Here is a 17851-nt window from a genome sequence, read left to right as displayed (position 1 = left end):
CAATATGATCTAGTCAGTCAACTGTGCAAAACTCCTACTCAAATATCTATACTGGAGTTGCTGAAAATTTCGCCAAAACACAAAGACATCTTGAAACAAGCACTATTAGAAACAAATGTACCTCAAGATCTAGATGCTAACAAATTCCAAGCCACGGTTGCTCATATGACAGAGCCTCATAACCTCACCTTTTTTGAACATGATAATATCTCATTAAGCCATCCACACAATACTCCACTCCACATTGAAGTCTTGGTCTACAAGCATCGAGTCAAAAGAGTATTAATAGATGGAGGAGTTGGACTCAATATCTGTACCTTGAAACTTATTCGTACATTAGGCTTCTCTAAGAAATCTATTGATCCACACAAAAAGATCACTATCAAAGCATATGATGATGAAGAAAGATCATCTAAAGGAACAGTAATGTTGTCAATTCAAGTAGGACCAATACAAAAGGACACTATGTGCCAAGTCTTAGACATAGACCTCACATACAATATCTTATTGGGTCGACCTTGGATACATGAAATGCAAGCAGTACCTTCTACTTATCACCACTGTGTTAAGTTCCCCTGCAATGGATAGGAGATTTCTATATCAGCAGATCATAACCCATTTCAACATTGTAATGCTATGGGGGTAGCCCAAGACAGCTTGGTTCCACATAATAGAGAAAAACAAAGTTCCTTAGCATCACCTATTCAGCAAGAAAAGTCTAAATCACTATCTATGGATTTCAAGCAGAAAATGAAAATCAAAGAGCAAGGCATGGGAGAATACTCTTTGGAATCTTTGTGTTTAGCCAACTTACCAACATCACCTAAATCTCATGGATTACCTACAACATCAACACATCAAGCAAACCAACCCATCACCAAGTTTGATGGCAAATTTATCCAACTAGGCACTCTAGCACATGAATCAGAGGAAAAAGACATCCTTAGTTGGCTATACAAGGATGAGGAGGAAGACAAAGTGACTACTATGGAGGTAGCCATACCAACACACCTGTATGGAAAAGGTTACTTAATCATGCAACAAATGGGATACAATGGCAAAGGACCTATCGCCAAATGTCAGGAAGGCGTCACAGAACCATTAGATCCTCCTTCACAATTCAGTAAAGACAACACAAGATTGGGCTATGAATACACTTTACCACCAAAGAAGACACCAAGCAAATACAAAAAACCTTAGTGGAAAGCAAAGAAGAAATACAAGGAGGACTCCTGGCAGGAAGCACTATTTGAGTCAGCAAAGACAATACACAAAGAACGTGAAAATCAAGAACGAAAGCAACATCAAGAGAAACCCATAAATCAAAGGATGGAAGCTGCTACTATCGAAGTACATCATTTTCAAGAACCAGTGTCTGACAAAGTAGAATCACCACCTGATAACATCATTCCTCCCTGAGGAAAGACAATGTATGAACAAATGCAAAGAGTGGAAACAAGATCTGACACAGAATCAAAGAAAACTATCAAACTTGTATCAATCATCAAAGACCTGTTTTCACCCTACAACATACCCATCCACATCATTGCCATAATCTAGGATAATACCTTTGAGACTGATTTCAATGAATATGAATGTGGAAGTTGTTCTAATGTTACTGAAGATATTGTTGCAAATAACAGTCATACACCCATCTCTCAAGAAGAATACGACACAGAATCTAGACCACTTGAATTTGGTCCACAAAATATTTATGACGCTAAGGAAAATGAGCAACGACATTATGAGCAAGTCTACACAGAAGATCATACCATCGAAGACCTCGACAAAATCCTTAACTTCTTTAACACCCCGTCCAACCACGATGATACCTCCATCTTAACACTTACAACAGTTGAACTTGATCTGCCTAATGAATCCTTACCTCTTGTCTTTCCTGACCTCATAGACTAGGACAAACCTAAAACTCATGACATACCAATTTTCCCAAATGACGAATCCATTATCCATTACTTGTGTACCGTTAACCCAAAAATAGACTCTGCCAATGAACAAAGTAGCGACATCTGCAATCAGGGGAGTGCCAAGTCTCTTAGTCGCAAAAATGAACAAAATAAAGGATCTACTACTGAAAACCAGTCAATGGCAGCAATAGATCACAAAAAAGTAAAAATAAAGGACGCAACTGAGGGTGAAAACCTTTTTAAGGCACCTAAATATGGGAGACTTGACACTCTTCCTGAACATTATCAGAAGCGATCACCCATATTGATTGAGCCCACTCAATCAATTAACATTGGTACATCAGAAGCAGCCAAAAACATACACCTTGCAAAATCTTTGACAGAGGAAGAAAAATCAGAGTTTATCAAATTTTTCAAAGAAAAGCAAATCAACTTTGCTTGGTCATATGCAGATATGCCCGAGATTGATCCACAGTTAATCATGCATCACTTATCCATTACTCCAGGAGCTAAGCCAATTAAGGAAAAATTGAGAAAGATGAATCCACATGTAGCACTCATGGTCAAAGCTAAGCTGAAGAAACTATTAGACATCGGATTTATTCGACCTATCGACTATGCTAAATGGATTTCCAACATCATACCAATATCTAAACCTGATGGCAGTATCAAAATATGCACCAATTTTAGAGATTTCAACAAAGCCTATCCAAAGGATGACTTTCCTTTGCCCAGTATCGACATAATTGTAGACCTTACAGCAGGCCATGCAATGCTATCGCTAATGGATGGTTTTTCAGGCTATAATCAAATCAAGATAGCCCCAGAAGATCAAGATAGAACAACGTTTACCTGTCCTTGGGGAACGTACTATTGGAATGTCATGCCTTTTGGCCTAAAGAATGTAGGGGCAACTTATCAACGAGCAATGACAACAATCTTTCATGACATGATGCATACCTTCATGGAGGAATATGTGGATGATTTACTAGCTAAATCATTCACCAGGGCAAAACATTTAAGCATCTTAGAGAAGAATTTTGACTGATTGGAGAAATTTCAAGTCAGGCTCAACCTTAAGAAGTGTGTCTTCAAGGTTACATCGGGAAATTTACTAGGCTACATAGTTTCAGCAAAAGGTATTGAAGTAGATCCAGTAAAGGTGCAAGCCGTAATGGAGATGCCACCACCAAAGAACATTAGCCGGCTCAGATCTCTATAAGGACAACTCAAATCAATCAGGTGATTCATCGCTCAACTAGCAGATAAAAGTCTACCCTTCAATCATTTGCTACATAAAAATGTACCATTCAGATGGAAAGCCAAATGTGCAGAATCATTCTATCAAATCAAGCAATATCTAATGAATCCACTAGTTCTAGTACCACCAATAGCAGGGAAGCCACTCATTCTCTACATTTCAATGACAGATATATCATTGGGGGCATTATTAGCACAAGAAGATCAACAAGGCAAGGAACAAGCTATATATTACATCAACAGGACATTAAATGGATATGAACTCAACTATACATTCATTGAGAAAGCTTGTCTAAAGGTGGTATTTGCTTCTCAAAAGTTCTAGCATTACATCCTAGCTCACACAATTAAGCTAGTTGCAAAAATTGATCCTCTCAAATATTTACTCAACAAAGCAGCTCTTACAGGCAGATTGCCCAAATGGGTCATGATTCTTAATGAATTTGATATCCACTACACAGAGCGATGAGCTATCAAAGGACAAGCAATTGCAGATCAACTAGTTGAAGCACCACTACTTGGAAAACAACCTATGGAGATCAAATTTCTGGATAGGGATGTTCTTGATATTTCTACCAAACAATGGACCCTATACATTGATGGATCCTATACTCAACATGGCTCGGGTGTTGGCATTCTATTCATCACTCCTGAAGGGAACACTATACCAAGATCATATCGGCTCATGTTTCCATGCACAAATAGCATTGTTGAATATGAGGCACTGGTTATAGGCATCAAAATGGTTGTAGAATGGAGAATCACAGAATTAAAAGTCTATGGAGATTCACAACTAGTCATCAATCAAATCAACAATGACTATCAGACAAAGGACGACAAGCTGCTACCATACAAGCTAATGGTGGATGATTTCAAACAATATTTTGTACACATCACCTTCGAGCAAATACCAAGGTTGAACAACAAAGCAGCTAATGCAATGGCTACTATCGCTTCACTACTACAAATTCTAGAGCAACAGAATCATTACGAGTTTCTGGTAGAGCAACTGTTCTCCCTAGCCTATGACCATTCTGATTCCCATGTTATCTATGCCTTAACCGGTTCTGACTCTCTGTTATACGGATCGATATACGACTATCTTAAGAGCAATATCCTACCCATTGACCTATCTCGAAACCAAAAATGCAACTTTATCCGACAAGCCACCCATTATACTCTCACTGCTGATACTTTGTACCGTCGAGGTCTAGATGGTACTCTTCTTTGTTGCCTTGATCATAATGAATCTGACTCCGCTTTATAAGAGCTTCATGAAGGTATCTATGGCACACATTCAAGTGGTCCTACTCTTGCTAAAAAACTTCTAAGAATGGGATATTACTGGCCGACAATGGAAAAAGACTCTTATCATTTTGCAAAGAAGTGTCCTAAATGCCAAATCCATGACAATCTTATACATGCACCAGCATAGGAACTGCAGCCATTCACAACATCTTGGCCCTTTTGCCAGTGGGGCCTAGACTTAGTCGGCAAAATACATCCTTCATCTTCAAATGGACACAAATTCATTATAACTGCAACAAAATATTTTACCAAGTGGATTGAAGTGGTCCCCATGACCACAGTGACTGGGAAACAAATTGCCTCTTTTATCCTTAATTATCTAATCTGTAGATATGACATTTTAAAATCCATCATCACAGATAATGGATGACCTTTTAAGAACCAAGTTGTGTGAGAACTATGTGAAAAATTCAAAATCCAACATCGTTTCTCTACACCTTACTACCCACAGGGGAATGGTCAGGCAGAAGCATCCAACAAGACAATATTGAAAATCCTAAAGAAAACAGTGAATGATGCCGGAAAACATTGGCATGTACAACTCAATCTAGCACTTTGGGCATACAGAACTAGCATCCGCACACCTACGGGAGCTACACCATATTCATTGGTATATGGATTAGAAGCAATTTTACCCCTGGAGGTAGAAATTCCATCTCTCAGAGTCTCTTTGAAAGGCCTAATTCCAGATGAAGAGTATCGAGTCAACTGATTGTAGAGCTAGAAATTCTAGATGAAAGATGCCAACATGCCAACACTCACCTCAAAACATATCAGCAATGCATGTGCAGAAGCTACAACCACAAGGTTATTCCCAAAAATTTTAAAATTGGTGATCTAGTACTCAAGGAAAATCCTAGAAATCAGCAGGATCGAGAAAAAAAAGGGAAATTTGAAGCTAACTGGTTAGGTCCCTATGTCATCATATCAGCTTATTGATCAGATGCTTATCAGCTAACAACTTCAGAGGGAGATGTGCTCAACGAACCAACTAACAATATCCATTTGAAGAAATACTACACCTAAGCAGTCTAATGCACGGAAAAGTCCAAAATATCAAAAAAAATATCAAAAATATCAAAAATCAAGAAAAAAAATATTCAAAAGGTACAATAAAAGCAACTGGTGAAAACCTGGCAACAGGCGCTATTGTGAGAGGACAACTCCTCTATCTATCTTTACAAAACAAACCGTTATATCCACAATCTAGCACTATTGGCCATCGTCCGAGATTTTATCACATTATCCAGGACATACTTAGCGTAGTCACTATCCTGGTCTATCCACATATCCTTTCTACATATCCCACCATGGCATGGTAATCACTATACATATTCGCATCAGGAAGTAAGATTAGCTAGGGGCAACATTGATCAAACATTTTATCCTAAAAACAAAACTTGCAGCAAACTTAGAGCATTCTGTCCAACAAATCAACAATCACAAAGGCAAACATTGATCACTTAAAGGGATTCACAAAACATGATGGATGATTTTCTAAGTATCAAATGTATGCATCTTGCATGAATTTTTGACTATCTTTGCGCTTAAAATTTTTGAACTATTGGATCCTCTACATTTTCTCAACGATGCATTGAGCTAGAGAAAGTCATGAGGACTCCAATATTTTTTTTTTTTTGCCTATGAGAATATCACTTGTACTGTGCAAATACTTATCTCCAGACGTGATTCACAGCATATCACTGAAGACATGATTCCACTTTGCGCATACAAATGGTTTAATCTTGTCTGTTTATACGCAATCCGCACTCAGGTCGTCCTGGTTCAATTATACCTTGGCCCTTGTGCTATCTTGGAAAATCAAAAATCATGTAAATTTTTCTCAGGTCATTATGGTTCAATTATACCATTATGCTTGTATAAATTTTCAACATATCCCAAATAAATCAATGCTCAATGATGATACCTACAAAGAAAGCAAAAACATGTGGCTATACAGAGATGACAAACGCAGAATGAGGATGCTACAATTAGTTGCATATCATGTTACAATTAGTTGCATATCATTTTACAATTAGTTGCATATCATTATCATACATCTCATTTTCAAGATACATCTCACAACATATCATTATCATACATCTCATTTTCAAGATACATCTCACACCATATCATTATCATAAATCTCATTTTCAAGATACATCTCACAACATATCATTATCATATATCTCATTATCAAGATACATCTAATAACATCATGCATTAACACATCATATTCATCGCATCTAAAAACACATACATCTAAGCATTACATCATCATCATAAAATAATCAAAATCATATAGAAAGCATCATCCATAACACATCACATGAGGATCAAAGAAAATGGTGTCATATATATCTCAAAAATGATCAATGTACAAAATATGTCATGTCTGTGCCAATACATCAAATTGATCAAAATACAATGGAGACAACATCTCTCAGGTATGACTATCTCCTGAGGGTGACGGTCTCATGACTAATGTCCCAGCACCTAGATCTCCAGGTGGATCCTGTCTAGGAGGTCCTATCACACCTCTGCTCTTTATCCTCAACCCAGTCTCTCGGGATCGACTAGATCTCGAAGCTGTAAAACTTGGCACTCGGTGCTCCCTGGGCACCGTATCCTCGTAATGCCTTTGGTAATACTCTGCCTCCTTGGCTCTCAAAGCCACCTCCCTTAGGGTATCTCTCATCGAGCCACCCACCACTACTCTCTCCAAAGCCTCTTCTCGAGCCCCAGATTGACCCAACCACTCCAGAACTATATCTCTCTTAGTGGTCAGCTGTGTAATCTGCCACTGATGTGCCAGTAGCTGTGTCTGCAGACGCTGCATTGATAACTATAGAGACCTAATCTGCGCGTCCTCCCGGTGCGTAAAAATCCGCATCTGGATGGGTACATGTGAAGTGGTACCCCTATCCCTCTCCCTGTCCTTGGTGCTGGTGGGGGTAACACATCAAACCTCCTCCTCTGAGTCAGCTGTCTAAACTCGTCAGTCCCTCCCACTACTGCTATCACCTCTCCCACCCTCTCCTCTCCCCCAACTCTAATAGATAAACATCCTCTCCCTCTATCCACCATGGCTCGCCACACAGCTCTCTCCACCCCTATCCCTCTGGCACCACCATCTCCACCCCTGTCTCCTCTCCTCCCCTGATCTCCACCCCTATCTCCTCGCCTCCCTCTATCCCCTCGCTGACCTCAGCCACCATCATCTCCTCCACCATCATCACCTCCACCATCCCCACCTCCCTCATCCAACTCCTCTCCACCCTCTCCCCATCTCCCTAGCCTCTCAGGCTGCTTATCCTCATCATCGTCAAAAGCAGGAATCATCTCTGCTGGATCTGATATCTTGCCAACTGCATGTGTCGCAAATAGTGTGGCAAACTCCTCTGTCATCCCTGCATCCACTACCCCATAGGCGTAGTCCCATATCTGGCCGGCTAAGTGAAAGAACTCCTCAACCGCCACCGTGCTATCAATAGTGGGCCCCCAATCTGGTATATCTTGTCTCCATCAAGCATATAAACATGCTCCCTGTGGAACTCCCTGTTGACAACCATACTGCCGCAACACCCAGCTATGCAAAAATCTTGTAATAACAAAGGGCGTCCGCCCTATCAAAAATTGGGACATATAGACATAGGGCATCTCCATCCCATCCTCCACCCATACCTTGCACTCCATGTACGGTCTCCAAACGATCACATCAATATCATCTAAAACTCTCCTCTAATGCTCTAGTTTTTCCAGCTTACGCTGGACAACTATCCCTCAATATCTATATGCATATGCACACCTAGCAGGCCTATCTCTGTCTGCCAGTGGCCTGGCTACATGAATATGCTCCCACACCCATACCTATAGTAGTGTAGCTCTAGCAGCTAGACTGCTATACCCCAAGTACACCACCTGATGTAGATCCATGTATAAGTGGGCCAGCATAGCTGACCCCCATGCGAATCGGCGACCCTGTGTCACCATGTCCTCTAGGACCAACCCCCATCCTACTTCCAGTCCCTTCGACCTACAGTCGGGACATAAGAAACCACCTATGAACCCCGCCAACACTGATGGTAGAGGAGCGTAATCAAAATCTATGAACTCCTTCCATGGGATCTCATACCCGCAAACCGTATAATCCTGTAAGATCCGGTGAATAGCCTTTGTCCCGCCTTCCTCTGTCTACTCATATGGTAACAATGCACCTACCACAAGAATCCACAAAATCTGGTAGCAATCCTCGGGTGTCATTGTGATCTCACCTATCACCAAATGGAAGGTGTTTGCATCACTATGCCACCTCTCAACCAACATTGTCAATAAACCCTGGTTAATGATAAATCGGGGCATCTCTAACAAAGAGGATAGGCCACACCTCTCAATGATATCTCCATCAGCCTGTTTCAATCATGGTATCAATGACCACGGTCTCAGAAATTGCTCTCGTGACTGAACCACTCCAATGCGCTCTTGTCACAAACAAAACAAGTCCAATATCAGTTTCCTCATCAAATCAATTCATATCAAAATCAAATTCATATCAACTTGAAACATTAAAAATCCAATCAAGTTCCACATCATATCAAATCCATTTCCATATCAACTTGTAACACAGCTCAAGTTCCACAATTACATCAACTTGTAACACAACTCCAGTTTCACAATCACATCAACTTGTAACACAACTCAAGTTTTACAATCACATCAACTTGTAAAACAACTCAAGTTTCATATTCATATCAGCTTGTAAAACAACTCAAGTTCCACAACCATATCAACTTGTAAAACAACTCAAGTTCAACCTATATATCAACTTGAAACAATGCATATCCAATCAAGTTCATATCAAAACATCCATATCAAAATCCACATCATATCAAATCAACATCAGATCAAAATCAACTTGAAACATTGCAAATCAAATCAAGTTATATCGAAACTCATATTGGACAACTTATCAATACAATGACAACAGACACGCAGACTGACAATTCACACCCATCCTGGCAAAACTTGCATAAACCTACCTATTTTTCTTCATCCAAAATCATACTTTACCCAAATTTTTCCGCCATGCACTAAACAATCTTATATACGCGCTAGCCTGCATCTATGCACTACCTTGTCCTATCAACGCGCTACCCAATTAACCCTACATGCTAGCCTACACCTACGCGCTATCCTTTCCCCAACGTGCCACCTAACCTACCCTCTACGCCACTTCTAGCCTATGCACTATCCTACTTGGTCCCTGTGATGCAAACCTAACCCTACATGCTAGGTCATACCTATGAGCTATCCTATACTACCCATGCGAGCCCCAGCTAATCCTATGCGCTAGGTCTTTCCTACACGCTACCCCTTTTCTCCTAAGCGCCACCCTGTGCCCCCAATGCACTAACCTATCTTTATGCGCTACTCTACCCTACCTCTGCACTATCCTAATCTACTCGGATGCTACCCTACTTCGTTAAACTATACGCACTATGCAACCTATTATATGTGCTACGCAACCTATCGTATGCGCTACGGTTTAACCCCGACGAGCTAAACTGTTAAAATTACGTGAAAAATTTCAAAAACATGATTAAAAATGACAAAATAAAAATTAAAAAGGGGTCGAAAAGGATGACTTACCGGTGGTCCATATGTGGCGGGCCTCCAATACCTTTGAACGCGCTCAAATCGATGAGAAGCAAAGGAAATCAACATCTTGACTTTCTCTCCAAGTGTCACTTTCTCCAAAGTCAACAAGCACAAATGAGACAAAATAAATCACTTTTTACCTTTTTATAGGGTAAATGAAAATTAGGGTTGCATGGACAAACACGTAAAATTGCTCGTGGTCTCATTTTAAACCTCACAAACATCATTATCGGGAGATGAATCGATTTTTCGCATTCAACATAGACAAAAATTTAAAATGCAATCAAATTTATCAAAACAAATCAAATTTTCAAATTTTTGATTCATCTCCCGAGGGGGCATTATCAACATCATTTATCAAATCTGGGACATGATATGAACATCTCGACATGACACCACTTTGATCATAACCAAATTATGACGACACATCATTTTCTTTGAATCAACATGTGCACACGCATCACTTCAAAGAGGGGCAAAATGTAGATGTATAAAAATGACCATATTCCTAAATCAATATTTAATGTTTATTTTATTCTCATTCCTCTATTTAGTTAAATCTAATTTAATTAAATCATCCACATTCTTCTATTTAATTAAATAAATTATTCAATTTATTTATTTAAATTCACTTAAGCCTTTTATATCATTTTATTTAATTAAAACCCTTCTCTCTACTTTTTAATTAAATTTACATTTTATTAAATAGTTCACCCCAATTAAATAAATCTAATTTATTTAATTTCCCAACTTGCAACCAAATTGAAATAAAGCAATTTATTTTAATTAAATCCTATTATCTCCCCACTTGCATTTTCCTACATCTCCCACTTGCATCCTAACCCCCTTCCTAAATTCTTCTAGAATCCATCTAATCCTAATCAATTAACCCAAACCAATCAATTATCCCCTTTCCCTAAATTTGAGGAGGTCACTTCTCAAATTTGGAGTAAAGTCTTCAAAAGGGATTAAAGCCTTTATGCCTTCAACAAGTTAACTTATTGAATACCCCCAAATTTGGAAGGACTCTTACAAATTTGTCCCCAAAGTCTGAAAAACCATTAATGCTTAACTAACCCTTAGTGGCATGGTTAGAGACTTTTTAAATAACTTAACCCTCATCTAACCCAGGGGTCTCATCAAGCATTCATTGCTTTGACCATGGTTATCCCTTTAACCTTTGCACAAGAATTTATCCTTTGGGTAAAAGCTTTATCCATTGGATAACCCTAACCTAACCTTAACCTTTACCTTCTAAGGTAACCATGAGGTCTTCTCAAGCATTTAATGCTTCTTACATCTCCTCTCAAGCAGTCTTATGTTGACAATTGTCACCATTTCATTGGTGAAAATTGTAAACATGGATTGATAACTTTCAATCCTGACCCTTGATTAACTCCTCCAATCTTGACCATCCATTGCCCTATTTTTACTATAAATAGATCTCTCGTTCCTCAATTTTAAGGATCCATCAAAGCTTTTAGTATCTCACTTATGCTCAATTTTATCAATACATCTAGCCTCTTTTGTAATAGGAATTAATCTAATAAGCATTTTAGAGTATTTTTATTATCAATAGCTTAAATCATTGACTAGTATATCATGTTAGGATAGTATTGCTACTAATCTTGTCATCTTATAATCTATTTTAAACTCATTTGTAGAATCGTGGATAAATAGGATGCATTTCATGTTAATATCAACCTAAAACATCCCTCGTTCTTGCATTTGGCATCCCTAAATCACTTTGCTCAGTGATCCGAAAGCAAAGGCATTGGCTTGAGGGACCTTGTGAGATAGAGAACCATGGAACCTACCTTGGGAAGTTGAGTCATTCCTAATGACTCCATAAATTGCACCAAGAAGTCCTGTGGGTGTGTGAACAAGCCCTTTGAGACCACTTTTTCACATTTTGAGTTTCATAGCCCCGCTTTTCCCACACATAGGTAGCAACATTACGGAGCCCTTACAGGCAACTTGAGTTATCTCAAATGGAGTTCCAATATTTTTCTCTTCCACATGTGCATAGTTGGTAAACTTATAGGTTACAACCTTATTTGAGGTTAAGCATTATACTTGTATATGTAATGCATGATGGCACTTAATTACCTTTAAAATATATATATTTCCATGCATTCCTTGTATAGTTTTCTCTTATCCTTTAGGGTTCCTTCGCGAGGTGTTACATATGGAGTGATTATGATAGGCATTGTACCTAGTTCCAACACCAGAATATGAGCTTCATAGTCTAGCAATTTTGTGACAATCCACTAGTGAGCGTAGTCGATGTAGACCCATAACCACAAAAATTTCTTTAATATTGATGGCACAATATTATTACATAGTTTCCTAATAAATGGGTATGCATATATCCATATACGTCATAAAAAATGTATCTATCATATATATCATAAAAAATGTCATTGTACACCATCATCAATATCCACCTAGGTTTCGAGCCTTGGGAGATAGCATAGCCTAGCAGAATTGCCTACCAGGATTGCCTACACTCGTGATAGTAATGGATGGATGAGGCTCACACCTTCAAGCAATACTTTTTCATACTAGTTGAGTTATGGATGATAAGAGGACTATGCTTACGTTGGGATGGAGCATACTATCATATCCATACCATGATATATATAGTCCAATATGTGTATTATGAGATACAAAACTCGATGACTTATATGCTTCTTTGGGTGTCAAAATTCAATCTCTAAGGTGTCCATGATAGTTTGTCGATTTACCATATTGGAAAGTCATATTTAATAATGTCATAAATAGTTGTGGTTGGAATCTTGGACAATAATTAGATTGTGCTAGACAACTATAGAGATTTCACATCCATTCACTAGACTACAAACAAGTTGATTGTAGTATGTATGTATCAAAGGGGGAATTTTCTATTTGTATTGACATTGGAATTTATTGTTTAGCAATTTCTCTGTACTCTACCATGACTCGTCCATCCTTAAAATCTCTGTGCAAATCCTATTGATAGGTTTATAATCTCTAAAAATCAGCATCATTCCTTTTTTTTTTAAATAATTTGAATGTCCAAAATTCTGACAGGAAAGACTGACACGTCTGACAGGCATGATATGCCCGACAACATTGGCTCATCGGATGGGTGGCAGAAGACCGTCAGAATTTTGACGGTAAACATTGACATGTTTGACAGGCGTGCTATATGCCCGATGACATTGGCTCGTCGGATGGGTGGCATAAGATCATCGAAATTTCGACGGGAAAGACTAACACGTCTAACGGGCATGCTATATGCCCAATGAAATTGGTTTGTTGGAATGGCAGTCATGCTCACCGTCAGAGGTTTCTTGTTGTCCATTAGAATTTTGACGACCTCAAGTAATGTCGGAACATCCGACGATAATTTTTCAATGACATTTTTTGTTGGTTGTTTGACGAAATGCAGTCTAAAATCCAATGAATTACCGTCGAAATTCAACCCCAAATGTACTAGTGTGTTCAACCAAAAAGACCTCAACCTAAACCTTCCACTATCATGGAGAGAAATGTTCCTACTTTTTCAAGTGTTCCTCCTCCTTCTTAGCCTTTCTCTAAGACTCGATAGAATCGTTATGCGAGAGAATGCCAACAAAGACGTCATGTTCGAGCTCGTGAATCTCTCCCTCCAAATACTCAATCTCCTCAAACTCCGATAATTGACATGATTCCCTTTTCTCCTAAGAAAGATGTTCAACCAACATCTCCAAATCATAATTTGCATAAAACATGTGATGGTTGTACTCCTATTTGTGTTCTTGCTCCTCTTGCTTTAAACTTTGATGAAGAAATGGGTGAAAATGTTATTCATAATGGCAATACAACTCCTAATGCTTCTAATAGTGAGTATGAGTATGTTGATGTGGACAAACATTTATCGGATGAGTTTTCACAAACCTTAATCTTAGCTCCTAGAATCAAACAAAGTGACTTACAACATGAGCATAGTCCTTGTTTGGATCTTGTGATAGCTCCATCTGTTGTCCTTGATGTCGCTCCTCTTGCGTGTTGCTCACCTTCCCGAAATAGTGATCAGCAATATCAGAAGGTAGATGTTGTGCTAGACTAGCGATACTAGCACTGTAGATTTATTTCTCTCTTATTTCTTTCTCTTTTGTGACCATTCTTCTATGTGTATCCCTGTTCTTCTCTTGTTCCCTTAATGTCTACTTGGGGATGATGCAAAGCATTGAGATCTTTTCTTGGTCTCTTTCATGTTGACTCAAAAGACATCCGCTCTTCCCTTTCTTCTAAGGTAGTGTCCTTCTTTGGGGAATGAAGATTATTCTATGCATATACATACATGATATACATGAGTTATCATACAACATAATGAGCCCTAAGGAAAGTGACACTACCTCGTGTTTTGTGTTCATTATCCTTGGGTTTATACCTCGATTGGGGGCTAAATCTTTGTGATAACGTGCTCCCTCCCTTCTCTTTCTCTTGGGTGTATCCTACCTTAAAGAAATTGCTCCCGATAAGGCACATGCGATCACTTTAACGTGGGGGCATACACTCCACTCATATTTTCCTTCTTGTGATACTTAGAATTACTTAGTGAACTTTGTTTTTACTTTGTAATCTTTGGTATCCTTGCTTTCATGACTCATAGTGAAGGGAACTTTGCTACTTGCAGTCATGGTTCTCCCCCTCTCGATCTTCCCTTTTACTTTGTCAATCAAAGTCGTAAGATCCTAATTCCATTGGGGGCTTGGTGCATCTTGCCTCCTTAATATGGTAGAATTCTTTCAATCTTGTTTCCTTGTGCTTTACCGACAATATTGGCATATGCTTATACTCCCACTAAAGTGGGGGCTAAATGTAGTGTCATAAAATTGCAACCCTAGCAATTTACGAGTGCATTAGGGTCCTCACACATGCAAACTCAAATCCTCTAGCATGATCAAAGACTGGAGAGTGCTCGGCTTGCAAAAATAGCTTCTTCCTTGGCCTCTGCATCACCTCGATTGCATTCTTCCCTGGAGAAAGAGGTAGGACAGGGGCGTGGTGCCCTTGTCCTCCCAAGACAAGGGCATAGTGACCCTGTCCCTAAAATAGGAGGACAAGGGCGTAGCGACCCTGTCCCTACCCTATTTTAGGGCAGGACCCTTCCTAGAGCATGCCTTGTGGGTTGTACCTCGGGCGGGAAACCTCCCCGATGTCGGCCCGTGATGAAATTCAAATCCACCAACATGTATTTAAGGGGGCATTCACTCTCTCATTTTCATAAGTTGGATGAGTGGGAAATTCACAAGTGATCAAGCATTCAAGCATTCTTTTCCAGCATTGAGCATTCTCAAGTCTCCCTTCAAGGCTAGGTGTTGCACTCAAGTCAAGGATTCAACCATTGAAGAGGATATTGATTCCAACATACAATTCCACACAAGCATTTCTATCAACATTGCTACTACAACCTCCCTTCAGGTGATTTACAATTCAGTCTTTCATTTACATCTATTTGCAAGTACTTTCTTTCATTACTTGGTTAATTCCAAAACTGGGGTTTGACCTAAAGGCAAACCCCCAATCCCAACCCATTTTCCTTTCTTTTCTATGTGTAGGTTGTAGGTGCGCAACTGTAATTTCGGATTCGGGATCCATTTACAGAGGCAGAAAAACCCTTTTCGTTTCACGGATTTTTCGGAGGACCGTGGACATTCCCGCCATGGTCCGGAGAACTTTTCATCACATTCAAAGGGCAACTTCGTCTCGACATTTTACTGCCAGATCCAAGTGCACAACTTCATCCCATATTCCAATCTCAAGTTATAATCAATTCTTTGTCACTTTTTCACTACATAATTCAATCAATTCCTTTCCAAATCAAACAAAGAAAGAGGGGGATCATGCTAACATTCTCAATTCATTCAGAATTCAATCTATCATCTTTGTGTGGAGATTGAATCTAGTGAATTAATGTAATGGTGAAAAGTGCTTGAAGGATAATCAATAGTGAAACTCTCATCTCTATTTGAGGAAAAGGGTAGTTTTCCTCTTGATCTATCACTCATCATTTTCCCACCATTACAGCCATATACTTTCCTCTCTTTTTGTGGTGGATTTTTTTTCCTGAAAGGGTTTCTCCACATAAATCTAGTGTGTCATGTGTTGAACACAATGTTCCACTGAGAGAGGGGTGAATCAGTCGTTCCTAAATTATTCTCTTTTTAAACAACCTTGGAATACCGGTTATCACTCTAAGCACTAAACAATCAAACTGGTAAGACAACTATGGATATCAAAAGAGGCAAACATACAAATGCAACCCACAACACCAGATGTATGAGGAAAACCCAATATTGGAAAAACCTCGGTGAGAAATGTTGTTGGAGTCTACTACTCCAATCCAGCATCACAAAGAAATAATGGATTACAATGATTTAGGGCACCAACCCCTGCACCAAGCTCCAACTCAGTGTTGTATAATGAAATACAATTTAGATACAGTTATAACACATGGTTGCAAATGGGTTCTGCAACACCTAATCAATAGATTTATGTCGGTTAACAACCTCCTCTTCTTCACTAGTTCTCATGTTGTCAGTTATCAGATTACTCTCTCTAATCACCCACCAGTTACTCCTAGCCTCTCTTCTTTCTCCCTTAGCCTCACACCACACTATGTCACTCTCGGATGCCTTCTTGACCAATCACACCTCACTAGTTAGCTTAACTGTTAGACCTGCAACAATTTACCGGTTACTATGTTGCTACCGGTTAGACCTTCTCACTGGTTCGCCTGCTAACTCACTTTGCAACTTTCCCAAAATAAACTCTAAGGAAGATGATCTTTCTCCTTGCTTAGTCTCTCTTCTCTCTCACTCTTCGTATCAAGCATCAACTGATTTCAGTCTCGAGCTCACATATTTATCTTCTAGAGTTCCTGTGAAACAACATTCAAACAGTGTCATGTTAGGTTTTGTCTTCACCAACTCAATCCATATGGGATTTGATTTGATCTTCTTTTCCAGAGAGATGATCTACATGTCATCGATCAGCACTACCAACACCTCGCATTCCAATGTGAGTTTTCTATATCTGGAGGTCTGCACCATGCTTTTCTGCGTTTCTCTGTCACACACCATTAATGCCTTGGTTGTTTCCTTCAGTAAACGGGTATGAAGATTAGATCTTCTTGCAAGATTAGTTCAATCGCTTTCCAACTTGTCTTCCTCGAGTAGAAATCTTCTGCCATCCTCCCATGACTTGCGGGTTCTTCATAAAAGCTGACCTGCTTGTTGACTGTTACGTCGATGCACACTTCACTGACCTATTCATGATCACCACCTGACTTCCAGCTATCATCTTTGTCGACATTCACCTCTGCTTGGTTTGTTATATCGGTTTGACATTCTTCATTGACCAAGATTGACTATCGGTATAACCTAACTCCACCGGTGGGCCTTCATACCTGCATACCTCTTCTCTATTGGTGGTTCAACTTGGGCTTCCATCAAACATGTTGGTCCTACTACTCATTCCATTTACCGACAACATTAATCTTCTCTGAGTATACCAGTTTACATCCTTCATTTCTTCTCTTGCTTGCTTGCTTTGTCTTGTCGGTGGTCCCGCTTTACCGGTAGATGATGCATTTCATGTGTACCCATAACTTACCTTCAATCCGCTTACATACATATGGATTGGCATCATCATGTCTTACTTCTCCTATA

This window comes from Cryptomeria japonica, chromosome 3 (assembly GCF_030272615.1).
Source record: "Cryptomeria japonica chromosome 3, Sugi_1.0, whole genome shotgun sequence".
NCBI lineage: Eukaryota > Viridiplantae > Streptophyta > Pinopsida > Cupressales > Cupressaceae > Cryptomeria > Cryptomeria japonica.
Note: the sequence above shows the minus strand (reverse complement) of the source record.